Consider the following 15,289-nt stretch of genomic DNA (forward strand, 5'->3'; position numbering starts at 1 on the left):
CTGTCCTCATTTTGTCCAAAAACAGTCAGCTAGTAAGGGGACACTTTGCCTGAGAGGTTTTGATATCTAACCAGATTGAAAGAGGGTCCCCACAAGCCCAATCTCACACAAGATAAAAGTGAGCTGAGTTGATAGTTTTTAATGTCTGGGAGATCCACTCCCCCTTGTCTGTGAGGCAATTGCAGTTTAGTTAATTTATTAGGGGATCGCTTACAATGCCAAATCAGAGCTGAACCAGCCGTTCAGTCTCTGAACGTTTGCTTATCGAAAATTGGGGGAGTGTTGGTATAGGGTACAACAAACAACAGGGGAGAATATTCATCTTAACAAGTGCTATCCGACCCAACCATGAGACCGAAAGTGCCTCCCATCTTTGAAGGTCCTGTTTGTTTTTGATGAATAATTGAACAGAATTAGCTTTAAACAACATAAAACCCTCCTGTGACTACTTAAATGGGAATCAAGATTCCCCCTCAAGACCTAGCACCTTTGTAAGACCACCCATAGGCATAGCCCCTGAATTTGTAAAATTAATCTTGTGCCAAATGAGCTGATGGCATTGTAACTGCTGGGTTTGGCAAAGAAATTAAGACATCATCCGCATACAACAAAATCTTAGATAATTTTGATCCCACTTCTGGAGCTGATACATTGGGATCCCTATGACTGGCCTCCGCCAATGGTTCAATCACCAATGTAAAAAGCAGTGGCGAAAGGAGACAGCCCTGCCGGCTGCCTCTAAAGATGTTAAAATTGCTTGATCATATCCCTTAGTGATGACTGCAGTGAGAGGGTTAATGTAGAGAACCTTTACCCATCTTATAAAGGCTTTGGACAAGCCAAACCGCTCTTGAACATACTAAAAAAAGGTACGGGCACTCAACTGGGTCAAATGCCTTCTCTGCATTTAGAGAAATCACCAATCTCTGTATTGACTGTTGTTGACACGCTTGAATTACATTAAGCAGCCTTCTAACATTATTGAAGGATCTTTGGCCCCTTAAGAAGCCCGTCTGGCCCTCTTTAACAATAGAAGGTAACACATTCTCAAACCTTCAAGCAAGAGTCTTTTGAGAGGATTTTGAAGTCAACAGTTAAGTGTGAAATGGGCCTATAAGAAGCACAGTCCTCCGAGACCTTCCTTTTTCTTAAGAATAAGTGAAATATTCGCCCCTCTTGGAGATGGTGGGAGACAGTCATTACTGTATGAGTCATTGAACATGTTAAGCATTGGGCCTGACAATATGCTTATAAATTCCTGAGAGAATTCATTGGGGAGTCCATCAAGACTGGGCTTCTTTCCACTCTGAAGCTGCTTCACAGCCTTTTGTGTCTCTTGCTCTGATAAGGGAGCATTGAAAGAAGACTCTTGTTCAGGGGTCATATCCTGGAACTCCAGAAAAAGGGCTCCATCTTCGTCCGCCCCTCCTCACAATCCTCAAATTGGTATAATTCAAGAGTAAAATCTCTGAAATGCCGCATTAATCTTTTTGGAATCACATGTTAGGTTCCCAGACCCTTCCCTAATCGATGTAGTGGCTTTAGAGGTGCTCCTTTTTGAGATATGCTTGCTCGGCTTGTCACCATCCTCATATAACCTTTGTTTTGCGAAAATAAGTTCCTCCTTTGCTGTCTGTGTGAGCACGGAGTTCACTGCAGACTGCAGTGCTGTAATACTATGTAGCTTGGCCAACGAAGGCCTGTCAAAGTAAACCTTCTGGGTTGCCGTCAACTGTGCTTCGAGGGGATGCTGCTCCTCACCCTTCTGTCACTTCCTACTGGCAGAGTTGGAAATAACCAACCCCCTGACATAGGCTTTGGCAGTTTCCCAAAGGACAGATGGGCTACTGACTGCGCCTGAGTTATGGGTAAAGGTTCTCTACAGTAATCCCCTTGCTGTGGTCATCACTAATGGGGTATGCTCAAGCAACTTTAACATTTTTAGAGGCAGCCGGCAGGGCTGTCTCCTTTCGCCACTGCTTTTTACATTGAACCATTGGCCGAGGCCAGTCATAGGGATCCCAATATATTGGCTCCAGAAGTGGGGTTAAAATTAAATAAGATTTTGTTGTATGCGGATGATGTCTTAATTTTTTTGCCAAACCCAGCAGTTTCGGTGCCTCGCCTGTTTTTATGCATCGGCTTGTTTGGCACCTACTCAGGATACAAGATTAATTTTGCAAAATTTAGGAATGCCCTAAATACCTTAGAGAAGTACTCCACACACTTATTATCCTTAAGGACGAAGGGATCCACTTGCCAGTGCCTCGGGCCCACTATAGCGTCCTTAATTTTAACCAACAGGTACGCTGGAGCATGATCACAGATGGGAATATTACCAATTGTACAAGATGCCACCAAGTCCAGGGTTGCCACGGTGGTCTGAAAAAAAAATCAATCCTGGTGTGACATCTGTATGGGTTGGGGAAAAAAAGGTAAAATCCTTGCCTGTAGGGTGGTGACTCCTCCAGATGTCCACCAACCCTAAATCCACACATAGCTCCACTAATTGTTTAGTTTGTACAGAGGGTATTGGGTGGCCTTTGGACAATGTGTCTACTGCGGGATCCATGAGATAATTAAAATCTCCCCCTGTAATGATATGCCGGGACTCGAGACTGCTCAATTTAGAGAACGCATCTACCAGATATTTGAGGGGACAGGTGGAGGGCAATAAACATTTAAAACACCATATTCTTCCCCTTTTTATCAGGGCTTCAAGGAGTACAAACCTCCCATGTGTGTCTTTAACACACTCTAGTAACTTAGATGGGAGATTCCTCCTAATCAATTTAGCCACTCCCCTACATCTGGTATTAAAAGATAAAAGAAAACCTGATCAAAGCTGTTCTGCTGTAGTTTCAAATACTCCCTATCATCCAAGTGTGTCTCCTGTAACAAAGCAATATCCACATTTTTCCTCTTAGTTAGTGAGTGACACCCCTTGATGTTCCACATACACTATTTAATCAATTCATTAGCCATAACTTTCTGCTGTAACATTTAGATTGCAGAAAGGAGGAACGCGAATTATGCATCTGAGCCTTAGTGTCGCAAGATCCATTGAACGTTAAAACCAAATAAACTGAAACCACTAGGGTTAACAAACCTACAAAGCTGCCAAAGATTATATCCAACAAAAACCAAAAAACAAACCAACATATAAAGCACCAATGGCGCTGAAAAGGGGAACTCACCCCTGCCCGAAGGGGGCATCTACACACCCCAAACCCAACTTCCCATCCTGCTGCCAATACTGCATCCTGGGCATTTAAATACCTGAATCGGGCATAAACTGTAAGTAGGAATCTAGCCATCCCAACCATTTTCTCTTCTCCTAGCTAGAGCCGCACCGCAAACACCAGCAGAAAAGAAAGAAAATACACCATGCAATAGCAATGTGAACGAAGAGATTTTGGGAACAAAGGTAAGTACCCCACCCATCCTTTGATATAACTTAATTTAGAGATTGAAAGTACACATTCCAACCATCCGTGAGTATAGTTTAGACCAGATTATTGTCAACAAGAAACAAAAATAGGAAAAGAAAGCCCTGACCAGATTTCCTCTTTTTTAAAAATGTAGAGACATACCCAAACAACACTACTATTTGTACAAACTAAATTGTTCAGATTAAGTTAATTTGCCCAGAAAGTCTCTTGCCTTCTCTGACATGTCAAAGAGATGTACAGATCCACCTAAGGTGACCGAATCACCACCGGATACCTTTGGGATTACTGGATCCTGAGTTCCCTCCGTCTTCTCTTGACGCCGTCATAGGATTTTCTTTTCTGGATCACCGCCACTGAGCAGTCCTAGAAGAACATGATCTTAGAGCCCTTGTAAACTTGGGCCTTTGGATCCTTCACCTGGATTCTGAAAGCCTCCACAATGAAACTGCACCAAGATTGGACGAAGACGCTGGTCCAGACCTGACCTCTGCGCCGTGACCCATTGAGCCATCTCCATCTTCAAGTTTCCCATTCCAGCCAGTTAAGGAATTTCAGCAACCAGTCCTCAATAAATTCCGCCGGCCGCTCACCTTCCTTACCCTCCGGCAGACCGACAGTCTGAATTTTTTTCCTCCTGCCTCTATTCTCGAGGTCATCCACCTGGTTAAGCAAATTACAGACCTGCATCTCCAGAGCCTGGATCCTATCCTTGGACGAACCGGTATCAGCTTCCACCACTTTGACTCTGTTTTCTACCTCATCCATCCTTTTCTCCAGGTCTCCCATCTGATATTCATGCTTCTGCAGCATGATAGAGTTTGGGGCCAGCTTCTCCTCTATCTGTTTCCCAACATCTCACGAGCTCCTTCACTAGGGCCTAGTAAGAAATAGAGTCCGAAGGTTTTGCAGGCTGGGTCGTGGGTCCGGCTTGAATGCTTCTCCTCTCTTCTTTGGCATTCCTGTACGACACCAAACCAAGCTAAGTTGTTCTCTGACTCCACAACCTTTCTAGAGTCCCAGGAAATCGTAGTGATCTGGGTCGGGCGGGTCAGGACTTTGTCCCGCTTGCGATGCAGTGTGCAGCTCTGCAACACAATTTTACTGGATCAGCGCTATCTTGGATTTCCCCCCCCCCCCCCCCCACCGTGTTTTCTTTTTTTTTCCTGAATGTTGGTGGCACAAATTAGGCCAGAATCTGTTCCCCATTCTCAATTGCTGTCTAGAAGATAGTGGTGAGTTGCTTTCTGGAACCACTGCAGTCCATGTGGTGCAGGTGCACTCAGTGCTATTAAGGACTTCAAGGATTTTGACCCCATGACTGTGAAGGAATGGAGATATAGTTCCAGGTCAGGATGGTATGTAACTTAGAGGTGAAAATGCTGTCATTGTATCTGCTACCCTTGAACTTCTAGGTGATAAATGTTAGGGGTTTGAAATGTCCTGTTGATGGAACCTTGCTTCGTACTTGGCTAAGTATTGATGTAAAGTTCAGGGGAGAGTTGGTAGGAGTGAAGGTGAGAGACAGGAAGAGAGGAACCTTGGCCCAATACATAAATTTTTTTCTGATAAATATCCTGATCATTTCTTCAGGTGGAAACTTGTGTAATTCTTCTTTTTATTGAATCTACTCATACCCAGTCCCAAAATCACTTGCAGTAATCAAATTGTCGGTAGTCCATTTACGGCTGGATTAACCAAACTACCTGGGTCACGTTTGTATGCTCATTAATTGACTATGTTTATCTTAAACTACTGATGCTACTAGATTCTAATTTAGGATTTATCCTAGTAAGCAACTGTGTAGGGAACGACAGCTCTTTTTCAAGCTTGTAGCTCCATGAAATTCAAGTGCAGTACTGAGGAGCAAACATTAACAAGAGCCAACCTCCCTTAAAACTTGTTGACTGGATTGTCTGCGCTTGTGCTTTGGAGGTAGTCAACATCCAGTACACTTTTTAAGAAGTCTCGACATGTGACTTTCTGTATTTTGTCGAGGTGCATCTGCTTTTTAAAAGTTATTCAAAGCAGGTTGTAGTATATAGTCATTACCTCGTCAACTTTTAAAATGAAGTTTTCCATGTAGAACTTGTATTAATAGAGATGAGAATACAGTTCTTGTCATTTTATGCTTACCACAGGCAGCTGTCTGGTAGGCACATGACACTAACAGTTCATCGTTGCCATTAGAGTCAATTACAAAAGCTCCACTTGAATATCAACATCTTGCTGATTTTAGTCTATATGAGAAGTAGAAGTTTTATTATAATGTTCATAATTGTCAGTTGCCATTTTAATTATTGTGAATTAATTTAGCTGTGTAACAAAGATTCAACAGTTTTTTTTATGTAACTCTAATGCTTTGTAACAACAAATTATGTCTACAAGGAGTTATAGAGCTGTGACAAAGAATTCTATAAGATGGGACCTGGATAACGTTGACAGTTTTTATTTATGTGTATATATAGTGTAGCATTACTGTACATAACTCCTTAATACTGGACAAATCTCACTATGCCATAGCAGTTAATATAAATGGTGGAAAACATATTTTGAAGTAGACTACTATGTTATGTTTTTCTCATTCATGAATTTGAATGTCACTGGCAAGGCCAATGTTTTTCGTTCATCCCCAATTGCACTTCACCCACTTTGCTGTGCAATTGGAGTTACATGTAAATTAGACCAGAAAATAATGTCAGGTTTCCTTACCTAAAGGATGCTTATGAAAAAAGTATTTTTTTTTAAACAATAGGTTAATAAAGGTTACACCATCATCAGTTCAACCACCTTTTTAATAGAATTTGGTTGAATTCAAATTTCACCATCAATTGTTGTGGGAGTCAAGCCCTTTTCCCAGATAATCGCCTGGGGTTCTGCATTGCTTTTTTGTGTTTAGTGCAACATACTATATACTTTGTTGTCTCACAAACACAATTTTGTGTGACTAAGGTAATACTTTTGACATAACCTGCTAATTATGTATTGTTTGGTTCAACTCTTCATGTAATTCATCTTTAATTTTTAAGCAAAAGAGAGGTAAATGCAAGTTCCGCCTTGAAGTAAAATGTGAAAATTGCATTTTTGAATGGTCAGTGATTTTATTCAGAGATTAGCAAATTTATGCAGATAAGAAAAGTCCCAGGCTGTGATCCTGGGGCTCTGGTGAGTTGGCTGATCTCAGTTGGTCTGGCAGAAAGTTGCAATAATTATTGTCTGTGCCTGTAGCTTTGTCATGGCTAGGTGTCCACCTCCTGATTTCTCTTAACACCTCTGTGTAATGTACTCTTCATGAGTTATTGGTAATGATAAAGAATAGCTTGTACATAATCAAATAATTACCATTCTTATCCATTTACAGATTTTTATTTTGGTTCTCTATAGCTTTGAACATAATTACAGAGGAAACTTGATTATCCGAAGGACATGGGTGGGGAGTATTTCATTCAGTTATTCAAATGCCAAATAATATAGTTAACCAAGCATTGGGACCTTGCAATCTTGTTCAGATAATCTGAAATTCGGTTAATTGCATGCCAGATAATCGAGGTTCCTTTGTAATAATCTTTTGCATGCTATTGTGTTTAAAGCCGTTTGAAAGTCCACATACAACATACCATCATAATGTTTCTTTCAATCCATTTCGTCTATCACATTCTCAACATTTGAAGTTATCAGATAGCCAAGGTCGTCCCTTTGCAAATATGTGTTGATTGCAACTAACTGGACTATTGTTGATCCTTGTGCTTATTTTGATTAATTGTATGCATTTTTTTTAATGGGGTGAAACTCAACTGCAGTTGCCTGTGTCTATTTGAATGCCTTCTTTGAAATTGTAGATTATAATGGCCTGTTTCAATTTAATAACATCATTCCAATATCAGTTGACTCCTCATGATTCTCCATGCCTCAAGTCTTTCCCTTGTTTATCTCAGCATCCCTTCCCTTATGATTTATTCGTTTTGAACCTGTTTGCTCTCCTTGGGATTTTTATTTCGTTTGGTGAAGTCATTAAGAAAATCTTTATAAAAGGGCATTGTTCGTCTTATGTTTCTTTTCAGGGTTTGTATTTGTTCTGTACTGACACTATGCTGAGGAGCTCCTGCAATGATGTTCTAGGACTGAGATAGTTGACCCGTAACAGCCATCTTCCTACGACTCTAACCAGCAGGGAGGTTGCCCTCTATTTCCATTGACTTATATTTGTTCAGTGCTCCTTGGTTGAGTTCTGCCTTGATGTCAAACCCAGTTACTTGTGTCTAATCTCTGGAGCCTAGCTCTTGGACCAGGACTGTAATGAGATCTGAGAGGGGAACCCAAGCTGAGCGTCAGTGAGCAGGTTGTTACTTTTGCAAGTTCCATTTGATAGCATTGTCAATGACCCTGTTCATCACTTTGAGATTAGACCAGTGTGGTAACTGGCTGGATTGGATTTGTCCTACACGTTTTGCTTGAGTCTATATTTGGGCAGTTTTGCACATTGCTGGGTAGATACCAGTGATGTAGCTGTATTGGAGCAGATTGAGGAGGGTGAGACTAGTTCTGGAACACAAGTCTTTGGTACTTTTACTGGAATGTTGTTGGGTCCCTCAGCATTTGCAGTGCCTTCAACTGTTTCTTGATATCATATAAACTGAGTCAATTGTATGAACACTGGCATCTAAGACACTGGGGACCTAAGCATGGTGCTGAGATAAATCCTTCACACAGTACTTTTGAGCTGACTATGTTTGCAAGTCTTCCTGTTACTGGGTGATTCTGATTTCGAGGATGTGTTGAACACTGATATTTTGTATTTGTATTATTTGGAATTCTTGAATTTTTCGTTGTTACACTAGCTACTCTAAGAAGATCAATAAAAGTTTTTCTGTGTACTTATAGGCTAGAATTGACTTAGAAAAGAGTATGCTTCTTTCATAAGCCCTTCATCAGGAATGTGAAGGTGGGGTGGGGGGGCGTGGAAGGGGTCTAAGAGATAAAAAGGAAGCAGTTGGGGCTGGGGGGAATGTAACTTGGAAGGTGATAGGTAGATGTGGGCATGGGGTGATGGTGGTTGGTTGGAACTAGTAGTAGGGAAGGAAGATGGACAGGTAGGACAGTTCAAGAGGGCAGTGCTGAGTTGGAGGGTTGGATCTGGGATAAGATGGGGTAGGGGGGGATGAGGAAACTGTTGAAATCGACGTTAATGCCGTGTGGTTGGAGGGTCCCAAAGCGGAAGATGAGGTGTTCTTCCTCCAGGGGTTGGGTGGAGGAGGGGGAGTTGAAGTGGTCAGCCCCAGGGCAGTGGGGTTGTTTGATGCATGTGTCCCAGAGATGGTTCTCTGAAACATTCCATGAGTTGGCGTCCTGTCTCCCCAGCATAAAGGAGATCACATTGAGAGCAACAGACACAACACATAAGATGTATAGATGTGCAGGAAAATCTCTGGATTTAGAAGGATCTTTTTGGGGCCTTGGGTGGAGTTGAGGGCCCAGGTTTTACATCTCTTGCGGTGGCCAGGGAAGGTGTCAGGATTGGAGGCTGGGTTGGTGGGGGTGTAGTCCAAGTCGCTGTGGGAGTTGGTAGGTTTGAAGTAATAGTCAGTGTTGAGTTGGTTGCTGGAGATGGAAAGGTCCGGGAAGGAGAGGGAGTTGGTCCACGTGAACTTGAGGTTGGGGTGGAAGGTGTTCATGAAATGATGAACTGTTCAACTTCCTCGCATGGGAAAAAAAATCAGCATTTTATTTTCCCCATATACCCTGTATTTCTTTTTCAGACTTTGGTACCTGTGACATTTTATCAGAATTGGAAAATGTTATGGATGTAGTAGTTTTACCTAGGTATGTGAGTAGAATTGGAAAGATAAGGAAGGTTTGTGATTGGGTGGAACACAGGAGTGATTTGACTTGGGACCCAGTCAACATCCAGTTGAATAGATGGTGGACAGTGGTTATCAGGCACTTAAACAATTGCAGCTTGTATCTAGAAGGTTGTAAAATGCCTCCTTGGAACAGATTAGGATGCTGAGGTCAGAACTCAACAAATAATCAAAAATGGCAAATCACTGGAAATTTTGAATGGTATAAATTGCAAAAGGATCATCCAATCAGCAGTGTGATTTTCCCCAACATTCCAAAACTGAAATAAGTCCAAGTAAATTGCTGTTTCATCTACAGTACAAGGAGTACACAGATCCTGGATTGTGGGAGGGAGGAGGGGTAAATAAAGGGTAGGAATTGCATGCCCTGCGCTTGCTTGGTCAGAAAAATGACCTTGTAGGTAAGTGGGCACAGATATCCCAAAGGGAACTGAGAGGTGTGCTGTATGATGGCTACACACAGGAACTGGTGTAGGGTGTGTTCAACTATGGTCTTGAGCCAGTTTCTGAAATTTGGGCGACAGTAAACAGGATCTTTATAGGGTGTAGACTCTGTAAACACCCTTCAGTAACCAACCTGTTGGATTTACAAAGATTGTAAAAATGTCAAAAGCAAAAATCCCTGGCCTTTCCTCATCCATCAGTCAATTGCCATGCTTCAGTGATTCCATAGTTCATTAGTTCATTCGAGCCTTGGGTCTTAGGTTTCTGGCTTCGATAGCACCTCTTCTTCCAGCAGCTTCAACCCATTTTTTTTAATGTTTACTTTTAATTTCTGTACTTTTTAGTTTAGGTTCCCTACAGTGTGGAAACGGGCCCTCCAGCCCAACCAGTCCACACTGACCCTCCAAAGAGTAACCCACCTCTGAGTAATGCACCTAACACTATGGGCAATTTAGCATGACCAATTTACCTGACCTGCACATTTTTGTGACTGTGGGAGGAAACCAGAGCACCTGGAGCAAACCCACGCAGACATGGGGAGAGTGTACAAACTCCACACAGACAGTCGCCCGAGGCTGGAATCGAACTTGGGACCCTGTCGCTGTGAGGCAGCAGTGCTAACCACTGAGCCACCGTGCTGCTCCATGTTATGATCTCATTTTTGAATTCAAGCACATGGGTTTAATTTCAACTGATATAGGTAATTTGAAGCTTGTAATTTTGTTGATGTTTGCTGCGGGATTATGGAGCTAGTTTCTGAGCTTTGGCAGTTGACATCTGTTTTGCAACATAATAACTTGTTGCCAGCCAACAAACTGATGAGCGAGAAGAGGTATAAACGGAGTTCAGATCAGTAATGTGTAAGAAGCTCAGACTAAGCAGTTGGCTTTTGCATCATTGGAGTTTTGAAAACTGCATTGTCAGATGCTTTAATTTCTTTGAGACTTTTACCTCCGATACTGGAAGTGAGAAATGAGATGGTTTCACTGGTATCCTTAAACTTGAATTTGCATTGCTGTAAGGTGTATTTTGATACAGTAGTGGTACCAATGCCAAAATCAGTGCAATACAATTGATAAAGGTTACTTGGTTGGCTACTTTGAGAAATTAAATAAAATGGTGTTGTCTGTTCAGGAAGGTGGTGCTTTTTGAGCTGTTAGTCGGGAGTGTGGTGCTGGAAAAGCACAGGTCAGGCAGAATCCAAGAAGCAGGAGTGTTGACATTTTGGGCAAAGCCCTTCATCAGGAATGAGCCTGTGAAGGGCTTTTGCCCGAAACGTTGATTCTCCTCCTTGGATGTTGCCTGACCTGTTGTGCTTATCCAGCACCACACTCTGACTCTGATCTCCAGCATCTGCAGTCCTCACTTTCTCCTTTTTGAGTTGTTGCCAGGAGGTTGAAAATTAGAAGAAACATTGCTGTTTTATATATGGACATACAAATTAAAAAACCGAAATAGATCATTCAGCTCTGAGCCTAATGTCTTGTTCAATAGATCAAGGTTGACCTGTTTGTTTCAAATTTCACATTTCCATTTGCCCAATAATGTTAGATTCTTGTTAGACAAGCGAATTAGTCTCCTTCTGTTGGATGAATATCCAATAAATCCACTTCAACCACCTTCAGAGGGACAGCACTCAGAAATAATTCCTCCTTGCTGTTCAAAGAGTGACTCCAAAGTTTCGAATCATGCCCCTTAATTCTGAACTGACCCACAAGAGTGAATATCCTTTCCATATTGACCTTGTCAAGACCATTCAGGATCTTGTATGTTTTAACCCTTACTCTTCCAAACTCCAGGGGAAACAAGTCCAGCCTCTTCATTTGGTCAATGTAATACAACCTGCTCATCCCAGGAATCAATCTTGTAAATCTCGTCTGAACCTTCTCCAGTTCACATCTTCCTTGAACAAGGAGACCAAAACTGCACACAGTGTTTGAGATGTGGTTTCACCTGTACTCATATGTTCAGCTTACCTCATAATAAAGGATTGTCTCATTAGCTTGCTCAGTTATTTGTACCTTTTAACAGTAAAAACCTCATACAGACTTGTGTCAATCACATGCCTAATAGATGAATAATCTTTCAAATGGATACTGAAAACAGGGGTCGAGAGTGTGGTGCTGGAAAAGCACAGCAGGTCCGGCAGCATCCGAGGAGCAGGAGAATCTTTGTGACACTGTGAGCTTATAGTGGTTAGTACTCTGTGTTGTGGCCACAGCATCCTCTGTTCAAATCCAAGTCACAACAATGACTGTTCTTCCTGTTTCAGATTCTCCTACTCCACGGATGTTGCCTGACCTGCTGTGCTTTTCTAGTCTCTTACTCTCTACTCTGATCTCCTGCATCTGCAGTCCTCACTTTGTCCTACTAACTTACTGTTGCTTTTGCAGTATAACAATGACATTCTCCTTCAGAAGCTGTTATGGCACAATGATAGTGTCCCTACCTCTGGAGACCTGGGTTCAAGTTCCACTTGCTCCAGAGGTGTATACAGGCTAATTAGGAGATCTACCTTGGATTTCCACAGTCGTTTACCATTACAGGTAATACTTTAATTTTTATTTATCCCGCCAAAGTGAACAACTTGACATTTTTCCACATTACGCTCAGTCTCACTTAGCCTATCTGTATTGTTCAGCAAGCTGCTTATGCCGTCTTCATGACACACGTTTGTACCTAACTTTGTTATCTGCAAATTTACCAACCATGCCTTTGCTCCCTTTTTAATTAATTGATTAAATTAGAAAATTGAGGTATCAGTATAGACCTGTGTGAGGCTCCATTCATCACATCCCGCCAATTAGACAGAGATTTATACTTGCTGTTTTCTGCAGCCACTCAACTGTTTGTTCATGCTAATATGTCACCCCCAACACCGGAAGGTTTTATATTCCGTAAAAACCATTTGATGTGGTATCTTTTTTAAATGCCTCTGGAAATCCAATTATAGTACGTCTATTGGCTCCCCTTTACATTTTGCTACTTCAACGAAGACTTCCCCTTCACCAAATGTGTTTCTTCTCAATTAGCTTCAGTTTTTTGAAGGGTTTCAGCTGTAATGATTGACCTAATACCTTTCCATGACATGTCAAGCTAACTGGCCTTTGGTTACTTGTTAGTTCCTTCCTTTCATGAACAGAGGGGTTATATTTACTATTTGAGTCTGATGGAACCTTTCCTGAATCTAGAAAATATTGGAAAATTAATGCATCTAGTTCTTCATTAGCAACTCTTTTAAGATGGTAAGATGAAGTCCATTAGCTCCTAAATTTTGTCAGCCTATTGTTCAACTGTGTCCCTGATGATTGTAATTTCAGTAAATTCCTCTCTTCTGCACATGTCCTGACTTACAGCTGTTATTGAGTCATAAAGATGAACAACATAGAAACAGACCCTTCGATCCAACTCGTCCATACTGACCAGATATCCTAAATTTATCTAGTCCTATTTGCCAGCACTTGGCCCACATACTTCTTAATCCTTCCTATTCGTGTCCCCATCCAGCTGCTTTTTAAATGTTGTAATTGTATCAGCCTCCACAACTTCCTCTGGCAGTTCATTCCATACACACACCACCCTCTACATGAAAAAAGGTCCTCCTAGGTCCCTTTTAATTCTTTCCACTCTCACTCTAAACCTATGCCCCCTAGTTCTGGATTCTCCCAACCCAGTGAAAAGGCTTTATCTATTTACCCTATCCAAGACCCTTATGATTTTATAAATCTCTAAGGTCATCCTTCAGCCTCCACTCCAGGGAAAACAGCCCCAGCCTATTCAACCTCTCCCTATAGCTCAACTCCTCCAACCCTGGCAACATCCTTGTAAATCTTTTCTAGACCCTTGCAAGTTTCACAACTTCCTTCCTACAGCAGGGAGACTAGAATTTCACACAATGTTCCAAAAGTGGCCTAAACAATGTTCTGTACAGACACAACAAGGCCTCCCAACTTCTATACTCAATGCTCTGACCAATAAAGGAAAGCATTCTAAATGCCTCCTTCATGTCCTATCTATCTGCGACTCTACTTTCAAGGAGCTGTGAACCTGCATTCCTAGGTCTCTTTGTTCAACAACACTCCCTAGGACCTTACTATTAAGTGTATAAGTCCTGCTAAGGTTTGCTTTCCCAAAATGCAGCACCTCGCATTTATCTAAATTAAACTCCATCTGCCACTTCCTGGTCCATTGGCCCATCTGATCAAGATCCTGTTGTAATCTGAGGTAATCTTTTTTGCTGTCCACTGCACCTCTTATTTTGATGTCATCTGCAAACTTACTCGGTATACATGTCCTATGTTTGCATCCAAATCGTTTATGTAACTGCTGAAAAGCAGTGCACCCAGCACCGATCCTTGTGGCACTCCACTGGTCGCAGGCCTCCAATATGAAAAGCAACCCTCCACCACCATCCTCTGTCTTCTACCTTCAACCCAGTTCTGTGTCCAAATGGCTAGTTTTCCCTCTATTCCATGTGATCTAATCTTGCTAACCAGTCTACCTTGTTGAATGCCTTACTGAAGTCCACATAGATCTGATCCACTGTTCTGCCCTCATCAATCCTCTTTGTTACTTCTTCGAAAAACTCAATCAAGTTCGTGAGACTTGATTTCCCATGTACCAAAACATATATTAACTATCCGTAATCGGTCCTTGCCTCTCCAAATACATGTAATTCCTGTCCCTCTGGATTCCCTCCAACAACTTGCCCACCACCGATGTCAGGCTTTTCCTTACCACCTTTCCTAAACAGTGGCACCACGTTATCCAACTTTCAGACTTCTGGCACCTCACTTATGACTACAGATGATAAAAATATCTCAGTAAGGGGCCCAGCAATCACTTCTATAGCTTCCCACAGTGTTCTTGGGTGCATCTGCTCAGGTACTGGGATTTATTTACTGGAACTTTTTTGTATCCTTTGTGGTGAAGGTACAAGCAGGTATTTGTTTGTGTAATTACAATTGGCCTTCTGTTCTCACCATTTTATTTTCCTTTTTAAATGCCTGTAGAAACTCTTGCTCTCCTATCTTCACGTTTGTAGCTGGCTTCTTATTTTTTTTCCCTCCTGATTCACCTTCTGGTTGTTCTTTAATTTTTAAAAAAATATTTTGACCTGCCATCTGACCTGTGCAGTGATATGCTTTTTCCCTGAGTTTGATACTTGCTGTTTTCCCCGGAGGCTGAGGAGTGACCTTTTATTGAAGTTTATTAAGTGATGACTGGCATGGATAGGATAAATAGGCAAAGTCTTTTCCCTTGGGTGGGGGAGTCCAGAACTAGAGAGCATAGGTTTAGGGTGAGAGGGGAAAGATACAAAAGGGACCTAAGGGGCAACGTTTTCACGCAGAGAGTGGTAGGTGTATGGAATGAGCTGCCAGAGGATGTGGCGAAGGCTGGTACAATTGCAACATTTAAAAGGCATTTAGATGGTATGTGAATAGGAAAGGTTTGGAGGGATATGGGCCAGGTGCTGGCAAGTGGGACGAGATTAGGTTGAGATATCTGGTCGGCATGGACGAATTGGACCGAAGGGTT

The 15,289-nt window shown here is 42.0% G+C and overlaps 1 protein-coding gene across 10 annotated transcripts in view; it reads left to right on the forward strand.

The window, feature by feature from the left end:
* herc2 (HECT and RLD domain containing E3 ubiquitin protein ligase 2) overlaps nucleotides 1–15,289 on the forward strand; it is a 231,639-nt gene that overhangs the window by 8,093 nt on the left and 208,257 nt on the right. The gene's annotated exons all lie outside the window — the stretch shown is intronic.

Source organism: Chiloscyllium punctatum, chromosome 9 (assembly GCF_047496795.1).
Source record: "Chiloscyllium punctatum isolate Juve2018m chromosome 9, sChiPun1.3, whole genome shotgun sequence".
Lineage (NCBI taxonomy): Eukaryota > Metazoa > Chordata > Chondrichthyes > Orectolobiformes > Hemiscylliidae > Chiloscyllium > Chiloscyllium punctatum.